The sequence below is a fragment of the Ochotona princeps genome, chromosome 15 (genome assembly GCF_030435755.1).
Source record: "Ochotona princeps isolate mOchPri1 chromosome 15, mOchPri1.hap1, whole genome shotgun sequence".
Taxonomy (NCBI): domain Eukaryota; kingdom Metazoa; phylum Chordata; class Mammalia; order Lagomorpha; family Ochotonidae; genus Ochotona; species Ochotona princeps.
The window spans coordinates 37287299-37312666 of record NC_080846.1 but is presented as its reverse complement, the minus strand read 5'-3'; the positions used below and the strand labels follow the sequence as shown (position 1 = coordinate 37312666).

General features: G+C 36.8%; 1 non-coding gene across 1 annotated transcript; it reads left to right on the top strand.

The window, feature by feature from the left end:
• The first annotated feature begins 682 nt into the window (after positions 1-682).
• LOC118757656 (U6 spliceosomal RNA) lies at positions 683-787 on the top strand. Its single transcript, XR_004995314.2, has one exon. It is a non-coding gene; the product is annotated as a U6 spliceosomal RNA (small nuclear RNA).
• The last annotated feature ends 24581 nt before the right edge of the window (positions 788-25368 follow it).

Genomic DNA, 25368 nt, shown 5'->3' with positions numbered 1-25368 from the left:
TAGATCATCCCATTGTCTCTATCTTACTTTATTCCACACAGTTAAAGACATTGTTCTTAGAAGCTTTGGGATCTTATTCTAGCAGGTTTTATGACTTCAGGTCCTCAAAAAAAAAAAAAAAAAAAAAAAAAAGACCTTTTGTGGCACATTCCCAGTATCATATTTTTTTAAGGTTTATGTATTTATGTAAAAATCAGAGTCACAAAGGGAGAGGGAGATGCAAAGAGAGATCATCCATATACTGTTTCATTTCCCCAGATAGCCGCAGCAACAGCCCTGGGCCATGCAGAAGCCAGGAGTTTCATTCATTATCCCCCAGGAGCAGAAGGTGCCAAATTTCTTCGGCTATTTTCTGCTGCTTTTCCCAGATGATTATCCCAGATCTGTGTTGGAAGTGGAACAGCAGGGCCATAGACCACAGACCACATGGAATGCCATCATCACAGACAGTAGCTTTATGCACCATGCCGCAATTCCAGTCCAAAATTGGTCTTTCATATGTCAGGTACTCACACTTAGACTGACCATTGTCACTAAACAAGTAAAATTGGCCTACTCTGGGTCATTGGGAATTACAGTGGTTTCTTTGCTAAACATAAAGGACAGAGGAAGGGAAGAGTGGTACAATAGACATTGCAGGCATCCTATCAAACTCTTTTCACATTGAAAAAGTTAGTCTTACGCTTGCTTCAGTATTACATATACTAAAATTGGAATGATACAGAGAAGATTAGCATGGCTGCTGCGCAAGGATGACATGAAAATTCATGAAGTATTCCATATTTTTCAATACCTGGGCAAACGGGGACTCTAAGGTGATCTATGTCAACCAGTGGATTCTGGAGAGATTTCATCCTGCGTGGAGTGGCAAGATCAGCAGTAATTCAGAACTGTTGAAATGTCAAAGCCTCTTGAGCAGGACCCTCAGAGCATACCCCACTTCAGGGACCATGGGATGGTTGGCAGGCTGGGTGTGGATTTTCCCCTTATCTTCCTCCTTCCCCTAGACATAGGAAAGAAAAAAAAAGAGCGTGTGGAAATGGCGATTTCACCCACCTTCCTGTAGCCATCGACCCTTATCTCCCTAATCAATTATGTACAGATCATCAAAAATAAAAATATTTTTAAAAAGTCTTTCCAGATTTCATAGTATGTGATCATTTTGTGAACTCTATGTTTTTTTTAAACCACTGAGATTTAGCATTTTGAAAATTTAGAATTACGCTGACTTCGAAAAGATTTTATTATAATTCTGTATTTGTACTTCTTCTATAGTAGTTCTAAATGTTTTTGAAGAAGGATGAAAACTGCATTAGAAAATTTCGGTCAAAATCACCATTGCTAAGGCATTAGGGCCAAAAGTTAAGAGACAGGTTACTAGAACTTAGAGAATCAAATGAAATTTTCCACAGATCTTCAACTTTCACTTTTGAGCATGCTGGTTCCATTGTTGGGAATGAGGCAGCCCATTGTGAAGATCATTTCAAGCCAACAAAAGGAAAGAAGGGTAGGGAACTTTCACAGAAAATCAGAGGCAGACAGTAATTACTTCAGTAGAACAATTTATGTTGGACTTAGGCAATGAGGGGAAAGAGACTAGTATAGAATTAGGCTCAACTCTAAACACAATCTGTTAAAGTGGGTGTTTTAGACAAGGAGCAGGGGAAGGTAAATAGAAAATTACAAGAAGTAACAGTAGGAGGAAAGAAAGGGAACAAGATTCTTGACAAAGTCAGGGTGTAATGATTAGGACTCACCTGGAAGACAGTGGGTAATGAACAATTTTGTGAGATATTGCGGCTGACCAAATAATCATGATGCGTAATCCAGCTGATGCAATGTGTAACGCTTCCTGATCCACAGACAACATCAAATGGACATGAAGATACAACAGTCAGGGTGAACGGGAAGAAACAGGGTCGAGAGGAGCCCAAGGCTTGGTGAAGGAGAGACCTAAAGGGATCTTCCTCTTTTGACAAAAGGAAAACCTAACTGAGCTTGTTACCATAGTTCTCCTGCTCCTGCACAGCTGCACAGCCTTGGTTCTACCGAGTCGCCTTGTCCTGCAGACCGTGATGAGATCCACTCTGTGGCCAGCAGAGGGGTCCCTGCAGATGGTGGAGGGCTTGCTGATGTGCTGCTTGTTGCTGTCTCCAAAGGGATGCTCCGAGGGGTTCATGGTCACACTGCAAACACATGGGCAGCAGTTCTCTTTTCTTGCACCTTCTGATCACTCTTAAGAGTCTCTAGCTGATAAAGTTCAACTGGAATCTAGGTGGCAAGGATTACTGGGAAGTGTAGCTTTCAAAGAATATGGATAAATTGTTTGCACACCTGCTCTCCACTTATCCACGATTAGTCCCAGCCTTCTGTGATGTTATCTTACAGTTGCTTACACTGTTTCCATAGACTTAACCCCTTTTGATTCTTATTTTAAATAGGGTTGAGAAAGGAGAGAGATAAACTGTATTTTCAAATGGCGTTGCTGATTCTATCTGTATTTAAAGTTAACATAATTAAATTTACCCTCTGGATTCATCAAGAGAATTGAAAGCAAAACTTCATATAAAGTGTTTTAGTCCGGTGCAGGAAAATGAATAAAACTCGAATACGGGCCCGGCTCCCTGGCCTAGCGGCTAAAGTCCTCACCCAGGATCCCATATGGGCGCCGGTTCTAATCCCGGCAGCTCCACTTCCCATCCAGCTCCCTGCTTGTGACCTGGGAAGGCAGTCGAGGACGGCCCAAAGCTTTGGGACCCTGCACCCGCGTGGGAGACCTGGAAGAGGTTCCTGGTTCCCAGCTTCGGATCGGTGCAGCACCGGCTGTCGCGGCTCACTTGGGGAGTGAATCATCGGATGGAAGATCTTCCTCTCTGTCTCTCCTCCTCTCCTCCTCTCTGACTTTGTAATAAAAAATTAATAAATCTTAAAAAAAAGTCGAATGCAAATGACATGTTACAGTTCTGCACTTTAGGAAATATGATAGCTGCTATCTGTCTTGCTTGTGGCAACCAGGATTTCAAATAGTTCAGGTACATACATGTCTCTAATTAGTACCAGGGCTGATTTCAGGGTTTTATATTCTTTGCAGATAATTCAATTCATACTTGCTATAATCAAACATAAATATGATCATTACTTCCCATTCATAGATAAGAAAAATTGAGGTAATGAAAGGATAGGTAATTTACCCCAGGACAATCATTTAGTAGTATTAGATCAGACTTTAAGTACCAAAGATATGACTATAATATCTCTAATCTTAACTACTGTGTCATGGATAAATTGAATTAATTTATGACTTGGAAACAGTACTCAGATGCTTCAGTGTTTTTTATGATTATATTACAAAATTACTTTAAGGGTAGGTGTTTGGTACAGTGCTAAAGATGCTGCTGGGATATCCTTTTCCTGTATCAAAGTGCCTATGCTAAAGTCACAACCCCACTGCTGATTCCCGTTTCCTGGAGGAAAACGTTCTAGAAGGCAACAGGGGATGGGCCATCTAGTGGAGTCCCTGCCACCCATGTGGGAGAGCTGGATTGAATCTGAGGCTCCTGACTTGGCCTAGCCCAATCCTGGCTTTTGTGTGTATTTGGGAAGTGAAACAAAAAGCAGAACCTCTGAATGCCTCTCTCTTTCTGTCTCTCTCTGTTATCCTCCTTTCCTTTTTAAATAAAGGGAAAAAATCCTCTAAAATAGATTTTCAAAGGCAGTAAGGTGGAGGAATCCACCATGAGGGGATGGTTTAGGGAGGGGTGGGGGGAATCTCAGTGCCGATAAAACTGTGTCACATAATGCAATGTAACCAATAAAAAAAAAGGCAATTGGAAAACTGGCAGAACACTAAGTGCACTTGGCAAATGTTAAATATTATTTAATGTATCATTTTGAACATTGCAAAATATGCATATATTAAGGCTTTTATTTAAATCTCCAAGGATTGATTTTAATAATCATTGCAATGGTGCTGAAAGTTTAGAGAATATCCATTTTTCTATGTCCAGTGGGAAAAAATAAAGAACAATTCCATTACCTGATACAGTAGTTTATTGGTATTTTAAATCTGTAAAGTACTACAGCTAGCAATGATTGGAACACTTATCTTACAGTGAAAGGAAAATTAGCTTGTTGAGTCTTCAATTTTATACTTTGCTACTTCTTATATGAGACCACCAGGGAGCCCATCATTATCCATAATTGCATGTGTATTTATGTCTATATATGTATTCATTTTTATCCCTAATTACTTTGTCTATGCCTCAAAGGAAATAAAATGAGCATTTTTTAATACATTCTGTCTTCTACATATAAGATTCATCTAGACCATTCAACCATTTCTGAATTAACAATTGTTGTTCAGTTTCACAAATGAGACTGTTACAGGTGAGATAACTTGATTAAGGACTCAATATCAGTTAGGAATGAGTTTATAATTTAAACTAATTCTCTGTTACCTCAAAATCCATGTTATTCCTAGTTACCTGTGATGCTTGGGCAGCACCTTTCAACATCTTCAAAGAACCCCCACTTTTTAGATCTCAACTCTTGTTATAGAGAATACAAAAATAGAATTAAAAGACTTGAGAATGTACTTAGTATGTCAATAATTTATTAGTAATTCTCTATAATTTTGAATATTTTTGATATTCCAGGCAATTTTCAAAGCCCGAATAAATTTTTTATACCAACTAGGTAGTTGAATTTAGAATTTCAAATATTATGTTTTCATGAAGGACCTCTGAGTTATACATTTTAAAATTGCCTTTTGCTAAATAACTGCTTAAACTTATTTCTCCCCTCTTTTTATGCTTAGCTCAAACATCTACAATGCTTATAGAACCTGCAAGCTATTTGCATATGTCAAGTGACTGGGCCATAGGATGCACACATACTTGGTCAAATGTTACTCTAGGTGTTTCTCTAAGGGTGATTTTTTGATGAAATTAGCATTTACTATATAAAATGAAGAAAGTGGATTGCCCTTCCTAATGTAGATGAGCCTTATTCAAAAAAGGCTGAATTCTCCTTAGTTGGAGAGGATTTCTCCCATGTGAGTATTTTTGTGCTGGGATATTCATCTTTGTTGTTTGTTTCTGTCTGTGAACTCATACTGAAATATTGGCTCTGCTTAGATTTTGAGCCTACCAAGTTTCAGACTATAAGTCAGAATAGCAGATATACCTCTTCACTACTCCCCTGTCTCCTGCCCCATTTTTCCTCAGAAAAGCATAGCCACTAAATTGGAACTGGATAGAAGAGCTTTTGAATGAGGAAGTTTTATTGCCTCACACACAAAAAACAGCAAGCGGTGTCATTGTCTTTTGGGAAAAGAAAGGCTTTATTGGCATGGTCAGCCAGCATAGAGACAGGAGTAAAACAAATCCATCTCCCTGATTGGAAATCTAGTGAAACCATTTAGATGAATTAAGAGAAATCTAGATGTGAACATATCAACAAGGCAACTTCTCATTGGTGGAGCCAACAGCTTGATCATATAGGGATTGGAATTTATCTCATTGGCAAATATTACAATTCGTTGGAACTCTTACTTTCCAAATCTGTCCCAATCTTCTGTCCTTTCCCATTTCCAACCTTGGAATACTTGGGTTGAAGAGGTGGACACTGGTTTTGAATATCATCTGTAGGTCATGGTATTTCGTATATGTGTAGCTGGACTTGCTCATCTTCATCCAGTTGAAATTGATTTAGAACAGCTGGTGGTGAAACATATAAAAACAACTTAAGAAATAGTGATTTGATAAATTGAATTTTGTGCTGGAATGCATTGTTAAAGAACAAGGCAGGAAGATTTAAGGGAGGGAATGGAGAAACAGAGTGCCAGGCTTTGGAATTTTGAGCGTGTGAAGAGATGACTCCTCTCTCTTATTCATTCTTCCATATTATGGGACGAGATAATATGAGTCTTTTTTTCCCCAATGACTCAATTGGCCAATTTTCCACCTGCAAGTGCTGGTGTCTCATATGGATGCTGATTCTAGTTCCAGCTGCTCCACTTTTTACTTTTTCTTTTAACACGGGTTATGTTGATTCTGACTGCTTCCTGTTCAACACAGGCATGCAAGACGTCTGGAGACACCAATGCCAAAAAGGAAAACAAATCATTTTGTGTTTAGTTGTATATTGGGTTCAGGACTTCCTCCTTTAGCCATACCTTTGTGCTGTTTGTCTAAGATATTATTTTGCTGTACTAATAGGAGGAAAACACAGAAAACTACTGCAATTATAAAAACAAATGATGAACTAGTCATTTGGGGTAAAATTTCAAAGAAGCTAGGATGCTGATAGGGTGGCAAAGACTAATGTGCTTTAGCAGCTGCAAAAAAAAACTGCTTTAGAATTTTAGGCAGAACACAAATGCATATACATACATGAAAGATTGCAATTAAGCAACCAAGCAGTGCTACCAAGATAAAACAGGAGGCAGACACCTCTTTTATTGTTTATATGAGGATCTATTTCGAAAGATTTCTGACATCCTTGGCAGGCTCAAAGGTGGATTAGAATTTGGAGCAATTATGATCATGTCACCATAACAATCCTGTGTTGGAATGCTTTGGCCTGTAACTTTATTTCTCAACTGCATATAATCCAGTAACAGTCTATTGATTATAGGTTACCTGAACTCTTGAGTTCTGGCTAAAGGTTTGACACTTGAGTGATAGATCTATTATTTAATCTCTTTAAGTTTAAAAGATGAGTATGATATTAAAATAAACTTACAGGCACTGTTTTACCTGGGGTGTAGGTTCTTCAGAATGTTGATATCAACAAGATTTGGATGGGCCCAGCGTGGTTAATCTAGTTGCTAAATTTCTCACCTTGAATACGCCAGGATCCCATATGGGCACCGGTTCTAATCCTGGCATCCCCACTTCCCATCCAGCTCCCTATCTGTGGCCTGGGGAAGCGGTTGAGAACTTCCCAAAGCACTGGAACCCAGTACCCACATGGGCGACCTGGAAGACATTCCTGGCTTCATGTGAGCTCAGCTCCAGCTGTTGCGGCTGCTTGGGGAATGAATTGGTGGATGGAAGATCTTCCTCTCTGTCTCTCCTCCTCTTTGTATATCTGACTTTGTAATAAAAATAAATCAATCTTAAAAAAAAAAGAGTTGTAGACTATTCAATCTATAGGCCCTTTGTTGTATCAGGGAGGACTGCTGTTATTTTCTAACTATGCTCAAAGTGATGTTTAAATATTGAAAGCATTCGATTTATCTGATTTATTTGGAAAATTTACTTCATTAACAACATAGCTGTTACCCTCCCCCATACAAGTGTCATTTTTATTTTGAAAGAAGGGTCCCCCATCTGACATTTCACCGTGCCCGGAGGTTGTATTTTTGTTTTTCTGTTGTGTCTCCATCTGGCTTTGCTATTAAGGTGACATTGGCTTCATGGAAAGAGTTTGGAAGGATGTTCTCCCATTCTATTACTTGGAAAAACTTGTGCAGAATTGGGGTTAATTCTTGAAACATTCTGTAGAATTCAGCAGTGAAGCCATCTGGTTTAGGGCTTTTCCTGCTTGGGAGATTTAATTACCGTCTCAATCTCAGCCCTTGTTATTGGTCTATTTAGATTATTAATGGCTGCATTAATTCAGTTTTGGTAGGCTGCATCTGTTCAAAAATCTACCCATCTATTCTAGGTCTTCTGATTCGTTCGCATATAGTTGTTTGTAATAGTTCCTAATAATTCTCTGTATGTCTGAGGTATCTGTTGTTATATTTCCTTTCTCATCTCTGATGCTATTGATGAGTATCTTCTCACTCTTTCTTTTATTATTAGTTGGGCTAGTGGCGAATCTATGGTGTTGATTTTCTCAAAGAACCATCTTTTTAATTCATTGATCTTCGGTATTGTTGTTTTGATCTCCATTTGATTTATATCCTGCATGGTTTTGGTTATTTCTTTTTTCCTGCTAATTTTGGGCTTGCTTTGCTGTTGTTTCCAGCTTCTTTAACTGTAAGATTATCTCATTAACTTGGTTCCTTTTCTAATTTCTCAACATAGGCATTGACTGAGATCAACTCTCCTCTTAATAATGCCTCGGTGTTGCCCCATACATTTTGATATGCTGTGTTGATGCCTTCATTTGTTTCAAGCAATTTTTAAATTTCCCCCTTGATTTCCTTTCTAACCCATTGCTCATTTCACAGCATATTATTTAGTCTCCACGAATTTGCATGTCTTCCTGGGTGTTTTGACTTATTGGTCTCTATTTTCACTCCATGATGACCTGAGATGCTTGGTATAATTTCGATTTTTTTTTTTTTTTTTTTTAGTTTGCTGAGGCTTCTTTTGTGGCCTGTAACATGGTCCGTCCTGAAGGAAGTTCTGTGTACTGGTTAAAAAAATATATATATATTCTCTGTCTGTAGAATAAATGTACTTAATACGCTCATGAGAGTCAATAGTCATCATATGTAATCTGGATGACTCTTTGCTTCCCAATTACACTCAGCTTTCCTGTTGCTATACATTCTTCAATTTTACATTTCATGGGGGTCAGGAGAGTTGCATGTATGCAAATGTTTCACGCATATTCCTTTATATGCGTGCAAAGCTGAGCTGGTCAGCTTCAATCTGGTTGAGAACAATTTGGAGCAGCTCTCTGGTGAAACCTGCCAAAACAGCTTAAGGTATAGTGATTCATTATTCTGAATATCTTGGTTAAAATCTAATGCTAAAGAATAGGGCATAGGTATTTGGGGGCCTAGGGAGATGGAAGACACAACAGAGGATTTTTTTCTTTGTTTGTTTTTGTTAGTTTGTTTATTTGTTTGTTTAGTTTTAGTTTTGATGGTGTCAAGAGCAGAGTCAAGATAGTGGCTTGGTTTCCGGAGGAGAGATATTACCATCTATAAATATACTTTTTTGTCTGATTTCTAGGATCTTACTCTGGAAATATGACATATTACATGGAGGTGAGTAGCAGAAGAGACTTGGGATCCTCTCATTCTTCTTGATTCCAGTATGCATTTATGTAGCCCTTCAATAAGCCATCATGTATGTCTTCCTGTATCTGAGAGACTGTGCTTGGTGTTATAAGGCATACAATAATACTCTTGAAAGATGGACCTAAAATAATACTTCAGGAAGTGACATCACAAAAACTCAGTCCAATCAAGAAACTTCCTTTTACAGAATACGAATTTAAGCTAAATTGCTCAGAGTTTATGTCCTTGGGCGAGAGGGGTCCTTGTATATGAATGTATGCCATTCTTTTATTAAAAAAAACACACAATATCAAACTGTGGGAATTTAAATGAACAATTATCTGAGATTTATGTGGCTAATTATCATAATTTAATGAAAACCTGCCCTCCTAGTTCTTAAATATCAAATGCTTTAAAAACTGAGGGTCATGAATATTATCTCACCAATTATCTGCTCCATTTGCTAGGATATTTTGTTAAGATTTTTTGTTAAGATTTCTAAACTAAAGAAACTGTTCTTTAGGGCAAAAGAGCAATGGAATAAAACTATCAAAAGAATGCAAAAACAAAAGCCACGTAACCTTCAAATTTAAAATGCTTTCCCAAAATTACTGGCAAAAATTAAAATCAATAGAATAAGCCATTTAGCTCCTGTGTAATCATGAATAGCCCTGACGAAATAAATAAAAAGAAATAAAACAAAGAAGGTTTTTTTTTTCAAAGAATTCAGTTATACTCTGTTAACACTTATCCCAACTTTATCATTGCCAGACAGTAACTCTGCTTTTGTAGACTCTGTTCAAAGGCCCTTTCGTGAGAGAAAAACTAAGGGAAAGCTTTATATTTGCCTGAGTCAGAGTAAATTCCAAAGGATATTTATAATAGAAGTAGATGGCAAGGGAGAGACACTGTGGACAATTTTGTTGCCATGAACTTTATTTTTGTGAAGTTCAGTATGAAAAATGGAACAGAATGTGTTATTTTCCTAAGACATAAATGCTTTGTTTAAATAATTTTTTAAAATCATTTTGATCTATTTGAAAAGCAGAGCAATAGAGAGAAAGAGACAGAAAAAAATTCATCTTCCATCAGCTGGCTCAATTCCAAATGTCTGCAACACTCGGTGCTGAGCCAGTGGAAACACGAAGCCGGAAATCCATTCAGGCCTCCTAAGTGGGTAAAAGTGATCCAGCATGTCAGCCTCCATAGACTCTCTCCAAAAACGCACATTAGCAAGAAGTTGGATCAGACACAAAGTTGGAGGCAGAATTCAACTCAAAATTGGGAAGCAGGCTACACCTAAAACCACACCCTTGCCATACACACGCTTCATTCCGATGCCCACACTGATTAAATTCAAAAAACAGGAACATTTGGTGTGTGGGTGAAAGTTGTTGAAAAGTCCATAGAAGATACTAGAAAACACAATCCTAGGGCAAGAGTTCATACGAATGGATCCCATCAAAGAACAGGTGATACGTTCAGTTGTATTCAGGAGAGCAATGGAAGTCTTGAGCCTCTGAGCCTGGATCACATGAAGACAAACTGAAGTAGCTCTGTGGAAAGGTATCAAACGGAGTAGGCGTTGGAGTCAGCCTGGGTCTGAAGCATGGCTCCTCCAGTTATTAGCTGCATTGCTGGCATGCACAGTTTTAACTTCTCTGGATTTCAATTCCCTCATATGGAAGACATGGATAGTATTAACATCTACATCATCTGAGCATTGTGAGAATTAAATGTGTTAACACATGTGCAGCCCGTCGGATGGTGTCTGGAACATGGTGAACACTAAATGTCAGCTATGTGTAATTTATTATTTTAAAAGGCATTGGCTTCACCATGAGGGTAGGAGAGAATCAAAGCTTTTCAAATAAGGAGGATCTGCAGCGCTGCTTTACTTGGTTCTTTGTACTGTAAATAATTCATCCCATTATTAATAAAAAATAACACTGGGATACCAGCAGCATTTTTGTTCAGTGCTCTGTGTTGACTCATTCCATCCCCACAACAAATCTCTGAGTCAGGTACTATCATGATTCCCATTTTCAGCCGTGGAAACATGAAGATTAAATAACAAAATTGGCATTGAGAATAAAAACAAGCTACAGATCACTCTGAACTTCACTGAAATATAATAGATATTATGACTTCTATTTTTTTTCCCAAATTTTATTGCGCATTAGGACACTCAGTGAGCTCTGAGAAAATTAGAGCAACGGGTCATCTATTACAGAAACAATTTGTTCACTTAAAAGTTAGCATAATTGCTGTAGAAGTATGAAGAGACAGTAAAAGAAATCTGCTAGTATGTACAGAGAAGAAAGGGAAGTTAGACTGAGAATGGGCTTGATTCTGTATGCAAAAGGAAGCCATACCCTGAATGCATAAAAACATTCTCAGTGGTGAACATATGAGGAGTCTCTATCTGCTTCATTACTGAACTTTGTGTCCAGGAGGCAATTTTCTCATGTTGTGCACATTATACAGCAGCAAATTATCAAATACCTTTATTCTTCCCTCGGAGGAGAAGAATAACAGGCCAATACCAGCTGCCACATTAACCTTTCATTTTATGTATTAAAGCCTTTGCCTCCTGTTCATTTTCCCTCTGCCTAGTGCTCCCAAACACTCCATCTCTATGGCCTTTGCTGAAATTTGCAAGTTTTCCCAGAAGTGTAATCCCAGTTGGTGCTACCAGCTTCCCCCCACTTATCTATGATATGCAAGCAACCATCTGCTGTTTGAAATTGCATTGTTGCCAGAATAAACTGTCAGAGGTAAACTAGAAAGATTCAGATCTGTCACTACTCTGTGGAGGTAAAAACCTGTTTAAACATTCCTAAAGGTTGCTTTATATTAAATACTTAACTTACTTCCCTTAAAAAAGTAATTTTTAAAGGACAGCTTTTACAAATGTTGATAATCCTGCCAAAAGCCATCTAGGTTTTAAGAATTGTTATTGTTTTTGTAAAGTTATTGTTTATTTGCAGTTCTAGTGAAAGTAACCCTTGATCCTTGTGTGCAATGTGTATCATATTTTATGCTTTTGTGTTAGGCTCAGTATTTCTCCTGAGAAACTTCCAGTTCACGTTCCTTCCCAAAGATCAGAGAAAACCAGTTGGCCTAATTATTTGGAATTTTTAGAAAAGAAAAGTGATGTTCTACATGCAAAGCTTTGAGATGCTCAGCTAGACAGCCTATGTTTGTCAATTTATTGATTTTAAATGCAGAGTCACAAAGATAGATAGATAGGTGATAGATAGATAGATAGATAGATAGATAGATAGATAGATAGAATCTTCTTTCCCCCGGTTGACTCCCTAGAAAGCCACAAAGTCAAAGCTGTGCCATTCAAAGTCAAGAGCAAATAGTTTCTTTAAGGTGTCATTTGAGTGTGGGAACCCATGGACTTGAACTATCCTCCAATGCTGTCCCAGCGGTACTTAAAATGAAATGGAACAGCTTGCCCTCGAATTTCATCAGTGCCCATGTGGACAGCATCATCACAGGCAGCAGCTTTACCAGTTAGCCAACACTGGTCTCGATTCTTGCTAAATTGACTTCACTACCTGAATAAAACGAAAGAGAATGCCCATTCTGACAATTGAGTATTTCTGGTCCTATTGCCATCGCCATAACTACAAAGCAAGGAAAAGTTATCAACGCATTTCATTATTTATTATATAGAAGGCTAATTTGAGATTTAGGACTTCAAAAATAATTTGCTACCCAAAGTAGATGGGCAATTCCCATTTTGCCTCATTATGTTAATATTTGGGAAAAGTTATCCTTTCGATGAGCACAAGGGGAAAACTGCATCTAGGTGTTACTTTACAAACTGTGACAAAGTCAGACTTTGAAAAAGAAAATGAGTATTTTGGAAGTAACACCAGCGTGACCATAGTCTGTTTAGTCACTTTCAATATCTGGAATAATCACTGGGAAGTATTTACAATGAATTTGCTATTGTAATAATGTGGGAAAAGAAACAGGGTGGGTAGAAGGAAAACCCCTTGCATATAAAACCATATCATGAAAAAGAAAAAATATATAAATCACAAGCTTTCATATACAAAATGAAAGACAGAGATGGAAGAAAGAGAAAGAAAGAAAGAGAAAGAAAGAAAGAAAGAAAGAAAGAAAGAGGAAAGAAGGAAGGAAGGAAAGAAGGGAGGAAAATAAAAAGTGGTAGGAGATTATTAAAGAAAGAAAGCAAAAAATACCCAGGAGTCTCTTGAAGTCTGCATGGTCAAGATGCTTATAAAAGGAAATAATAGAAGATATATTATACAAATATAAAACAAAAAGCTAAATATTCAGAGACCGTTTAGCAATAACATATGTAGACTTGGAGGCTGGGACAGTGAACTTGATGGAGAGGATTTATTGTGCATTTTGATGGATGTGTAATTTAAAGAGTTCAGAATGTGGATGTTAAGAAGTAGAAACTTGACTTTCACATTGATCAAGACACTGCATTTATTGTGGAGTAGCCATACTTCCTATTTCCTCTGGTAAACAGGGGATTGAGGTTCATGAAATTTGCTCACTGTGAAAGTTTTCTAAATGTATACAAATTTTTTTTTCTAACCATGCACTTTTCAAGAGTTTAAAATTTTATCCCCATGGGTCCATTATGATAGCTCAATGGCTAACTCATCATCTTGCCGGAATTCCGTATGAATGCCAATTCATGTCCTGGTTGCTTTACTTCCCATCCAGCTCTCTGCTTGTGGCCTGGGAAAGCAGTCGAGGACGACCCAAAGCCTTGGAACCCTGCACCTGCATGGGAGATCTGGAAGAAGCTTCTGACCCCTGAGTTCGAATCAGCTCAGCTTCAGCCGTTGCAGCCATTTGGGGAGTGAACGTACAGACAGATCTTTCCCTCTGTCTCTCCTTTTCTCTGTAAATCTACCTTTTCAAGAAAAAAAAAATGTTTTTAATTTGCTACCAGGCGAAAAGTGGGTGGGTCAGGCTGAAGACAGAAACCAGAGGTACAATCAGAATCCACCTCTTAGGGTTAACTTGGGCTCAAGTACTTGAACTAGCACCTGCAGCTTGTCACAGTAAGCACTAGAAAACTAGAAATGTAAATAAGATCCAGGACTCATATTCAAGCACTGCGACCTGAGATGAAGGTATCCCATTCAGTATCCTAACCCATTGTACCAAACACCTGCTCCTATTGATTTTATTTAGGACCTGAAATAGTTTTCCACCGTAAAAATCCTATAATAAATTTAATGTATAATGTTCACACACACATGCACACTAGAGAGAGTAAGATAGATAGATTTAATTTGTTTGTGAATAATAATGTCGCTCTGGCGTTAATCATATTTAACTTTTTCTCAATACAACAGTGTGGGTGTGTATGTGTGTGTGTGTGTGTGTGTGTGTGTGTGTAACTAAATTCACCAATGCTAATACTGCAGTTTTCAGAACCAGGACTTTACTCTGATAGATTATAGATATTAGTGAAAGCATATACAAAGTGGAACTTAACTATACCACTCTTTGAATAGTATGGTACTATATATAGACTGTCATTGATTTGCAACTTGTATATACTGATGGTGTTTAGGATATCTACCCTAAAATACTGCACACTGACATTTCAGGAAACTGCAAGCAGTAAGGTCACTCTGCCCTAGCCTGGGTGCTTAACTCCTAAAGCCAGGCATAAAATAATTGTCAGTCATTCTCCTGAAGCAGGACATAAAACCTTCGCTTCAGTGGTATCAGCCCTAAAACCAAAGGAAAGGAACAACTTCCCCTGGAAACCACAGACACTAAGATTCTGAACAAACAGGTCTTGCTCAGATCCTGTCAGTTTCTTCCAAGAAGAGAATGCCCTCTTGTCCTGCAGTTCTATATCTGCATGACTGATCATAAAATTACAGGAGTATCCCTGTTTCTTTAGATTTTTATTTCTGGAAGATCCACGTCATGTGAAGCTTACATATTAAATAAACGTGTCAGCTTTCTCTTGCTGATCTTTCTTCTGCTATCCTTTCAATAACGAATTTGAAATAGAAAGAAAAAATATTTCTTTTTCTCTACAAACTTTAAGTGAATTTTAAAATTTTAAAAATTTGCATTCCATTGGGAATAGAAAAGACACTATTCCAAAAAGCATGTGAAGAAAAGCAAAATTTGCCAATAGTCATGCAAGAAGCCCATGTTCTATTGCCTGAATTTCTAGATATGTTAATTTTCTTGAAGGTGTTATTTTCAAGGTCATTTTTGCTTTGCTCCCCTTGTAGTTTGAGAGTCTGAAAAGAAAACAGAGGAAATAACTAAAAATCATCACATCTGCTAAAAATGTGTCCATAGAACTATTTTTATGTATTGTTACTTAAAATGTCGACTACATCTATGCTGTATGTAAAAATTGGTGCAACTATAAAAAGAGACATATTAATCAAAGTGTGGAGTTGAAGAACTGACAGTTACTAAGGAGGCATTTCAGCTCCCTTACTGAATTAAATCACTCATCTTCCCCGAGGCTGAAATTCACTCCAGTGGCTTCTGACTGTAATAACTACAATTCTTTTGGAGATTTTTTACAATGAGAATTTTATTAGAGAACATAATTATTATTTTCACTAGGATGTGGAATGCACTCAGGACTTACAAATGCTTAAAATCATTACCATCGTTGGTTAACTGTATTATATTCAATTTAAGGAATGTTAATGCCTCATTTAACGAAACCGAAATATAAAACTTGTTCAGACAACCAGTGGCAGACCAAAATGAATAATAGGTGAGTTTTACAATGTTGATCTCAGGGAAAACGAATTTATAGAGTAATTTTAACTCTAATAATCTTTTACCTTTTACCTCTGTCATTTTTCAAGGTATCAAGATATTTTAGAGAATTCTCTTAGCTGTTGAATACGTGCTGAGATTCTCCCACAAAGGCCTCTGGGATTTCTGACAATGTATCTTGACATATGTCAGTCAGGCAAATGATAAACTGCCATGAATTCAACATGACATGTGTCCAATTATGTTAGTGCGCATTTTCAGAAAGAGACTGAGCACTCTTCTGCTTTGTTGTCATTGTACCCTAGTAGTTTCTAAATGTTCTTACTGAAAGAAATGGCAGCGAGGAATTTTCCACTGATTACCCAAGGCCATTTTTCTCCTGGAGGAGCAGAGCAAAAATCATAGGGCAGCAGAGAGATTGTTAGCAAAGAGAATTCTAAAAGGCAGTTTAAAGAAGTTTCATGTTGCCTATTGGAAAGAAAAAGATCGTAAAGCTGAAAGCGAAGCACCAGATGAAGTAATGTCCTGGTTGCACATGAAGAACAAAACAAAAGCCCAAGGCAGTGGAAGATATGCACATGGAAGCTTTGATATTTGTGAGTGAGGATCCCTACCAGAAAATTTCCTGTAAGGACATTTCATTTGATCAGGTTGATTACTTGTTATAATAGGAAATTATGAGGGCACACACTTACAGTTGAGTCTATGAAAAGACTCTGGCATATGTAATGGAGTGTGATTTATAGGATATATCCATTCAGGCATTTCAACGCTTCAAAGATCCTATTCTGTTTTTTGTCACTATAGGAAACCTTGATTTATATCTCACAATAAATTACAATGAAATTTCTATAGTTTTATAGACATGAAATAATAATCATGGCTTTTTTTTGGACATGATTTTTTTTATCCAGCATAATTTCTTGACATTTTTTATAACATATATTTATTTATTTAAAATTCAGGGATTCAGAAAGAAAGAGCTCTACCATCTGCTCATTCACTCCCAGCTGGCTGCAACTGTCCAATTTGGGCCAGGTAGAAGACAGGAGTCAGGAGCTTCACCCAGATCTCCTGCTTGAGTGACAGGGGCTCAAACATTTGGACTATTGTCTCTGCCTTTCCCTGGCCATTAGCAGGGAGTGGATTTTGAAGTGGAACAACAGGGACATAAGCTAACACCCACACGAGGTTATTACATTGTAGGCAGAAGCTTTACCTATTCTGCCGTGATCCAGCCTGTGAACTTGATAGCCAACATATTTATAATTTTTTTTAAAAAAATTCCTTCTCATTGCATATATAAGGCACTTTGCATGAGTAAACCAGCTGTTAATTTATTTGTTGCACATTTTTCTAGATTGACGCTATTACAAGTAGGTATATCCTTAAGGCTCAGTGCAGTAGTTCTCACTTTGTATGTGTCAGTCCAGTATCTCATATAGGCACAGGATCAAGTCCAGGCTGCTCCACTTGCTGTCCAGTTCCTTGCTTGTTCCTGGGAAACCAGAATGGCCCAAAGTCTTGGGACCCTGCATCTATGTGGTAGACACGCTAGAAGCTTCTGGCTGACTGAGCTCTGGCCATTACGGCCACTTGGGGGAGTGAACCAACAGATGGAGGATCTTTGTCTCTCCTTATCTCTGTTAACTCTGACTTTCTAAAGAAAAGTAATTAATTAATTAATTAATTTTAAAGTTACTGTTCATAAAAATTTTATTTTTATTTCTATAATGGGCACTGAAATTTGGCAGTACAAGTCAAGTCTTTGTACAGTAGACATTTTGTACAGTAGACAAGATTCTCACAAGTGATTGAAATATTCTTTCACATTATTTTGTTTTGTCAACATTGAAGAAATAATTAACAGAAATTAATTTCTCTTATAAAATAAACAATGTTCAAGATTTGTAAACTATAAAATGTTATGTAGGTTTGCTTGTACATGGACATCGAATATAGCATGCACAACAGGATATACTACTCAAGCTGTATTAGTTCATTTTCTAAACCCAAATAATGATATATGTGGGATGATATTGTATTTTATAAAAAGACATTCATTTAACTTGTAAAGAAAACAGGTTTAGCAGCATGGCACTAGTTTCTACTCAGCTCTGCTGAAGGCCTCATCAGAAGTGGCAGCACAATGGCATGAGTGCGTATGAGCAGGGGAGATCACATTTGCAAGATGGAAAACCAGAGGACAAGTCAGAGGTCATGCTTAGACTTTTATGCAAGTTCATTCTCATGCTCAGAAGAAAAAAAAAAAAGACAAGCTAACAATTGGAATGACTTATGGAAATCCCAGTAGGTTTACCTCTCCAAGTCCAGACCATTTCTGTACATGCCACATTGAAATCAAGTTTCCAGTGCATGAACCCCTGGGGGACATTCTTAAATCATATGAAAAGCACAGGCTTCTGATGGTTCTGTATGCTTAGTGGAGGACTTCGTCACTCAGCTCCAAATAGGAGCTCAGTCAATGTCTACTACTATACCTTAACTGATAGTCTTGAATGAATCTTTCATAATATATGCCTGAAGAGTGTTTGAAAAGAGTGAGTTAGGACTTAATTAAACACAGAGAACAAGTTGTATATATTTTATGTACATTTCTCTTAATAACAAAGTAAAATTCACTTGCATATTTGAGTTTTTCAGAATACAGCCTGTCTGTAGCAAACATTCTTGCTATTTAAATAAAATTACTGACACAACCCAGTAAGTGAAGACTCAAACTGACTTGAGTCTGCAATATTCAGTTAATTTCCATCCAATGTTAAGGGTAATAACAGTAACATTTGAACTATTATAAGGATCAAATGTAAAAACATGCATAACACACCTAGAATATTGTGTGATATTGGATAAGTATAATAATATGTGCTACATTTGTGTATATATGTCTTAAGCCTCTCTATATTGAAATCAGATAACTCTATTAAAGGTTTATCAGGATAGAGACCCAATGCTATGGCATAGCAGGAAAAGCCATTGCCTACCATGGCAGCATTCCATATCAATGCTGCTTTGTGTTCCAGCTGCTCCCGTTTGGTCCAGGTTCCTTTGCTCCACAAAGGAAGGAAGGTCAAGGATTCCTGGAAACCACCACAAGTTAGAGCTGAGCAGGACAAGAAGGCACACAGCCCTCAGAACACTGTACTTTGAGATTCCAGTTTCAGTAACTATGAGAAAATAAAATTTCTCATGCTTTAAGCAGTATGGTTTGTGGTACTTTGTATGGCGGCTCTAAGAAACTAACTAGATAACTACTAGAGAAACAAGAAAGACATTGGAAAATTGTCAGTTGACTTTACATATAAGAACATGAGACCTCCAGCATTGTGGTGTAATATGTTAAGTCACTCATCTGTGATACTGGAATTCCACCGGGGCTCTGGTTCATGTCACAGCAAATTCGCTTTGATACAGCTTTTTGCTAATACGCTTGGGAAAACTCTGGTGAATGGCCCCATGCTTGGGCTCCTACACCTGTGCGGGAGACTCGGATGAAGCTTCTGGCAAATGGTTTCAGCCCCTGCCCAACCCCTGTCATTATGGCCATTTGGGCAGTGAGCTAAGTGAATGGAAAATTCTCTCATTCTCTCTCTCTCTCTCTCTCTCTCTCTCTCTCTCTCTCTATTTCTCCCTATAATTCTTAATTTCAAATAAATAAATATTAAAAAAACCCAATGAATTCATTCTTAAATCCTTTAAAATACTAGCTTGATCACTATTCTATTGGCATTCCCATTTGTATCTTCACACTATAAAGCCATAATTATCATATACTTCAAAAGTTCAACAGCAATACATGATTAAATAATATCTCTAGTCAATTGAAATGGTCCAGAAAGATATAAAATATCAAATTTAAATGCTGAATATATTTTCTTCTCTAAATTGTCTCCTTCCTTGATCTAATCATATTCAGCTAACAAAATGGAAATCATTGTTTTATTAAATTCCAAATACTTTATATTAGCTTATTTTCCATAAATTACACCACTGAAATAACTTGATTTTTAAAAAATATTTACTTATTTGAAAAGCAGTGTTACAGAGAAAAAGAGGAAGGGAAAGAGAGAGAGAGGGGGTGAGAGAAAGGAAAAAGCAGAGTAAAAGAGAGATCATATAGGCACTGGTTCACTCTCCAAAAAGCCACATGGCTAGGGCTTCATTTGAGTCTTACACATGACTAGCAATGGCCCAACAGTTTGACCCACTCCTTACTGCTTTCCCAGACAGATTAGCTTGGCACTGGATTAGAAGCTGAGCAGCTTGAACTTGACCAGATGGTGGCTTAACACACTGTACCACAATGCTGGTCCCTCATTTGGATTTCAAAGCATAAAATTTGATGCTATCAGAGCATCTCCTAACACAGAAGCAAAAGAGGAAACAGAATTTTAGAAACATCATTTTCTGTCAATTTGTTAACCTAGCATTTTGATTGCACTTCTTTTGTAACAATTTTTTCCTATTTTTGAATTCCTTTCTTGTTCTTAAACAACCACATAAAACTCAAAGACGTATTTGATTATGATTGAAGTTTGTAGAAAATTATACTTAAGTAGATATTTTGTTCTCTTATTCCGAAGAAGCCTAGGAAAGCAGTTCACACAAGCTCAAGTTCGTTTTTTTGCATTTATGGACCATAAATGCAAGCCTGAAGAATTAAAAATACCATTAATTTAAACAAATCATGATTAATTGATAAAAATTCAAGAGTGAGTCATTCTTATTTATGGATAGCACAAGACTGACTATGCAAACTGATGATAGTCATATACAACAATGTAATTCAAGCCCATTATATACAGCAACAAGACCAGAAAAGCCAACCCATTCTCTACTATAGCAGCCAGAATGCCAGTCTGCTGTGTGTGAAGTCAGACTTCCTGTGGTAACAATCTAGGAAGCCAAGCAATAATGCCTCTCGCCATTGTCTGAAAATGGTTAGAACTTGATTAATAAGAATATCTTTCCCAAATAACATTAATAAGAGAAATGTATGTACCCTGAACAAACCACAAAGGATGTCTTGCTTCTGATTAGTCACTCTAAAGCTTCCCCATGCCAACAGCCTACACTCAGGGCATAGATGAAGCATTCTGTTTTTCCAACTTAAAGCTTCCTTTTCACCTGCCTGCCTTTGAATCTGTGCCAAAACTCAAGTAACTGCTGCCGATGCTATAAATGTCTCTGTACCAACAGGTTCTCACACAAGCCTGAAAGAATGAAAGAGCTCAATAAGTGAGAAGTTTCTCAAAATTAATACCTATTTCAATCCATATTAGTGAGCTCAGATTATGCAACCACAGAGCTCAATATATGTAATTGTTGAATTATTTCTTTCCAAAAAAAATCCAGTTATAAAACCTTTGTTAATTTGTTCACACATCTAATTCTTCTCTGATGACAAAATGTCACTGCAGTATTTTCTTCTAGTACATACAAGGTGTGAAAGTAGTTGGTGAATAATTACTATACCTTGGATTGAAGATCAACTTAACTAAAAAGGGTTGAGCAAGTGGATTTTACAGTCATCACTGATTATCTAGCAAATTTTATACACCCTCTGCTTTTCTTGTCTTCCTGGCATTTCTTGGTTCTTTCTTTAAGACTGATTTACCAGATACAATTCTGTGTTTAGAGCTATACTTCAGCCATATGTGACTCTTTGCCACCTGAAACAGCTAGTCTGATAGAAAGTTGGGATTTTGGTTTCAATTAATTTATGCTTAAATTTTAAAGCCCACATTCAATTCAACTATTGGAAAATTGTATGGAACAAGTTAGAGATGTAAATCTATTTTTGTAATCATAAATGTCAATAACATGTAAATATTGAGCACAAAATCTGAATATATAGATAGTATGCAAATTTAGTGTTTGTGTAAAATTCACACACCTTATTGCAAAACTTAAGTTGAAATAAAACAGCATGCAATATCTCATTAATAATTTTCTGTTGAGTACATATGGAAATGATAATGTTTTGGACACATCAAACATTACTAAAATCAAGTTCACTTGCTTTTTTTGCCATCATTAAAATAACTGCTGAAACTTCGTTTTTAGTTGAGTTGAATTGTACTTGTATAGGAAAGTGTTGATGCAGTGCATTAGATACTTTTTATCAAGTGCATATTGCAAATTCAAGTAATTTTCTCTCTAGAAAATTGATTTGCCTTTCCTAAACTCCACTTATTGTCACTTAGGACACGGTGCAGCATTCCCATGAAACTCTAATATATCCTTCTATTCCTGTATTTCATGCTTAGAAGGGAAACACAAAATCAACACCAATATGCAGAAAGCTCCTTATGTTTTTATTTTTGTATTAAATAAATCTCTGCTTATAAGACTTATTTATACACCAACTTAAACTACAGTAATTGGGAGGGAATATATATATATATATATATATATATATATATATATATATAAATAATAAAAGTTTTGTGTAGAATAAAAATTACTTTAAATAATTGGTTGGTGATAAATAAAGGAATCAATGAAAACATACTGAGTTAATGATGTGTTTTTTGAGTATTTCAAAATAACTATTTATCTTTGTGTATGTTTTCCTTGATGTAGAATTCACATGCTAATAAATAATGAGGACGAACAGGGAGTGGGAGGGCAAATCAGGCAATCCTAACAGCGATTTCTTGCTCATTTGTTTTCTGATCCTGTACACATTGTTTAGAAGTACTTTAAAAATTATTTATTTATTTATTTTTATTGAAAAGCAGATTTACAGAAAGAGAATGAAAGAGGTAGAGATCTTTCATCTGCTGGTTCATGGAGCCGGCTTCTAGAAACACTTTTTAACTGCAAGAAACCTATGGTCCTTCAACCTAGTTCAAAAAGCGACTGAACAAAATTCCTTAAAAATAGGTCTTATTATAATGTAAATATTTTAAATTTATTAACTTCCTTTCATTAGCCAAACCACTGAAGACGCAAACAATAATTACTTTTAAATATCAGCTCTAATTCAAAAGAAAATGAAGCCACACACATTTTTCATTCAATAAAATATTTACAAGCTTTAAGGCAAATTTGTCTCCCCACGTAACAGGAACAAATGCTGTGTGAAGCAACGCTGTGTAGGAAGATACGACTAAATACACACTGAAAACGCTCCAAAATCCAGGACATTTTAAAGTACTAGTGTGATGCCTGAAGTGGAAAATTCCGCACCTGACTTCATGCAAGATAGCAGTTAAAATATAGGGACAATAAAATTCGTTATAAATCATATCAGGCCATATGTACAAAAATTTTATTGAACATAAATAAATTTCATGTTTGGACTTGGGTTTCATCCTGGATATATCCAATGAGACATAACCAAATACTGCAAAAACAAACAAAAACAAAGCGAAATTTTAAGCAGTTCTGGTGCCAAGCATTTCAGATAAAGGTTATTTAACCTGTAAAACATGACACTTAATCTGACTAGAAGATTGATAATTGTGTGATACTAGACATTCAGGGACATTATGAAGACAAAGTCATTATTTTAATAATTTGCATTTTTTATTTCTGCAAACCCAATCCTGTTGCCCGTTATCCGTCAGTATCAAATTCCTCAATGATCCAAATACTACACACACTCTATATACTATATAATCCCAACCACTTATCCCAGGAAATAATAGTCCTTACTTAAAGACCCATATTAGGAGGAATAAAACTAAGTGCTCCCAGGACAGGAAAGAAGATTTGGTTGAGAAATAATGGATACTGATGTTTGTAAATTGTGAGTGGAAAACACAAAAGTGGAATACAGCAAAGAAGTGAAATTTTTTACAAAACTCTTTCAACATTGTATGTCTCAACACGTTGGAAATGTCTGTGGATGAGTTTATTCCCATCTGGCCCACATATAGTGACGAAGTGAGTAGAAGCAGGCCAGGTATGGAAGTGAGGGGTGGACATGGTGGCACACTGAGTTGAGCCACTAATACCAAAGGGCCAATTCAAGTCACAACTGCTTGCTTCTCATCCATTTCCTGCTAACGCACCTAGAGAGCTACGTACTTGAGTTTCTCATAACCATATAGAAATGCCTATGGAATTCCTAGACCCAGTGTTATCCTGTCCCAGCCCCAGTCGCATCGCCTTTCTCTTTCTCTGTCTCACTGTCAATCCCCCTACTTCTGTCTCTAGCACTATCCCCCTCTGTGTGTGAGTGTGTGTGTGACAGACTGATTTCAAATAAATAGATTTTTTGAATTTTTTTCAATTGATTTCTTTATTTTATGACACAATTCCAAAGTTTCTGGGATTTTTTCTTACCTCTCCCCCTACTAATTTCCATCGTTTGTTCTGTTATTTAAGTGATCCTGACATTGTAGGTATGGAGAATGACAGAGTCTAGCATCCTATTAGCAAGATATATTTAACAGTTTCACTGGGAGACCATCTTTGATTTGGAAGTAGAGATACATACTGCATTGTATCTTCACATCTCAGTATGAGAGTCTCTATTGTACAGTTCCTCCAGCTGACTATATATGTATGCATGTTCACCTATATATCTATGAATCTTATGTTTTGCATGAAGGTTGCTTATATCAGAGAGAACATATGATATTTGTCCTTTTGGGATAAATAAGTGTTGAGAGAGAGAGAGAGAGAGAGAGAGAGAGAGAGAGAGAGAGAGAGAGAGAGAGATACAAGGACAGTGATTTCATTTTGCTTAATTCCCAGGCTCACACATACACCGATTAAGATAAACTTCCTCCTGGCATAAAAGGTTGTTGGACTGATCCTGATATTTCTGATTTGGATAAGAGAAGAATGTGGAAATAGTAATATCTTAGGTCTGGGATGAGAATTCATATTATCATATGCTGATTACCAAACCTGATGATCAGGTAGCAAGCATTGTTCCGTCCTACTTGCAAAAAAGAAAAAAAAAAAGGCATAACTGGTGTCCCAAGTCTACTGAGGTTACTTTCCACTATTTCCAGCTTCACTGGAACTTTCCACCGAACTGCTGAACATTTCTGAATCTCTAAATAAAGCCCTTCCGCCTGGCACATCTGGCACACCTGGCACACCTGCAGCCCCACTGTAACATGACAGCAGTCATCTATTGCTTGGTTTGTGTTTGTCTTTTCAGGCTGTTAATATTGTAATTGTTTGTCTTATTTACAGCGTACAAAATGTTCAAAAACTGTGTTGTCAAGAAGTATGCAGGCATTTTCAAAAAACACTTGTATACTATTCCACCGTTTAAGCAGGTAAAATAATGCAAGTTACTCATTTCAGTTTGAATACTGTCAACCCAAAATGTCTCTTATTTACTCCCTATAATTTTGTTTAACTTATGAGGTTTATAGAGGACATGTATACTTAAATGAGAGAAGAATGATAGCTAAAAACTATTAAAAATGTCAACAAATTACTGCAGTAATTAATAACAGCCACAGTGCTTAGTATGTTATTGTTATTCATTTTGTGTTTTTGGTATTGCTTTGCTTTTGCTAATTTACTTAACAGTGTATACCAGAAATATAAAATGAAAATATTTTTGGAAGATTATTTCCTCCTCTGTTCCCACTTTCTCTTTACCATGAATGAATCAGTCAATCTCTCTCTCTCTCTCT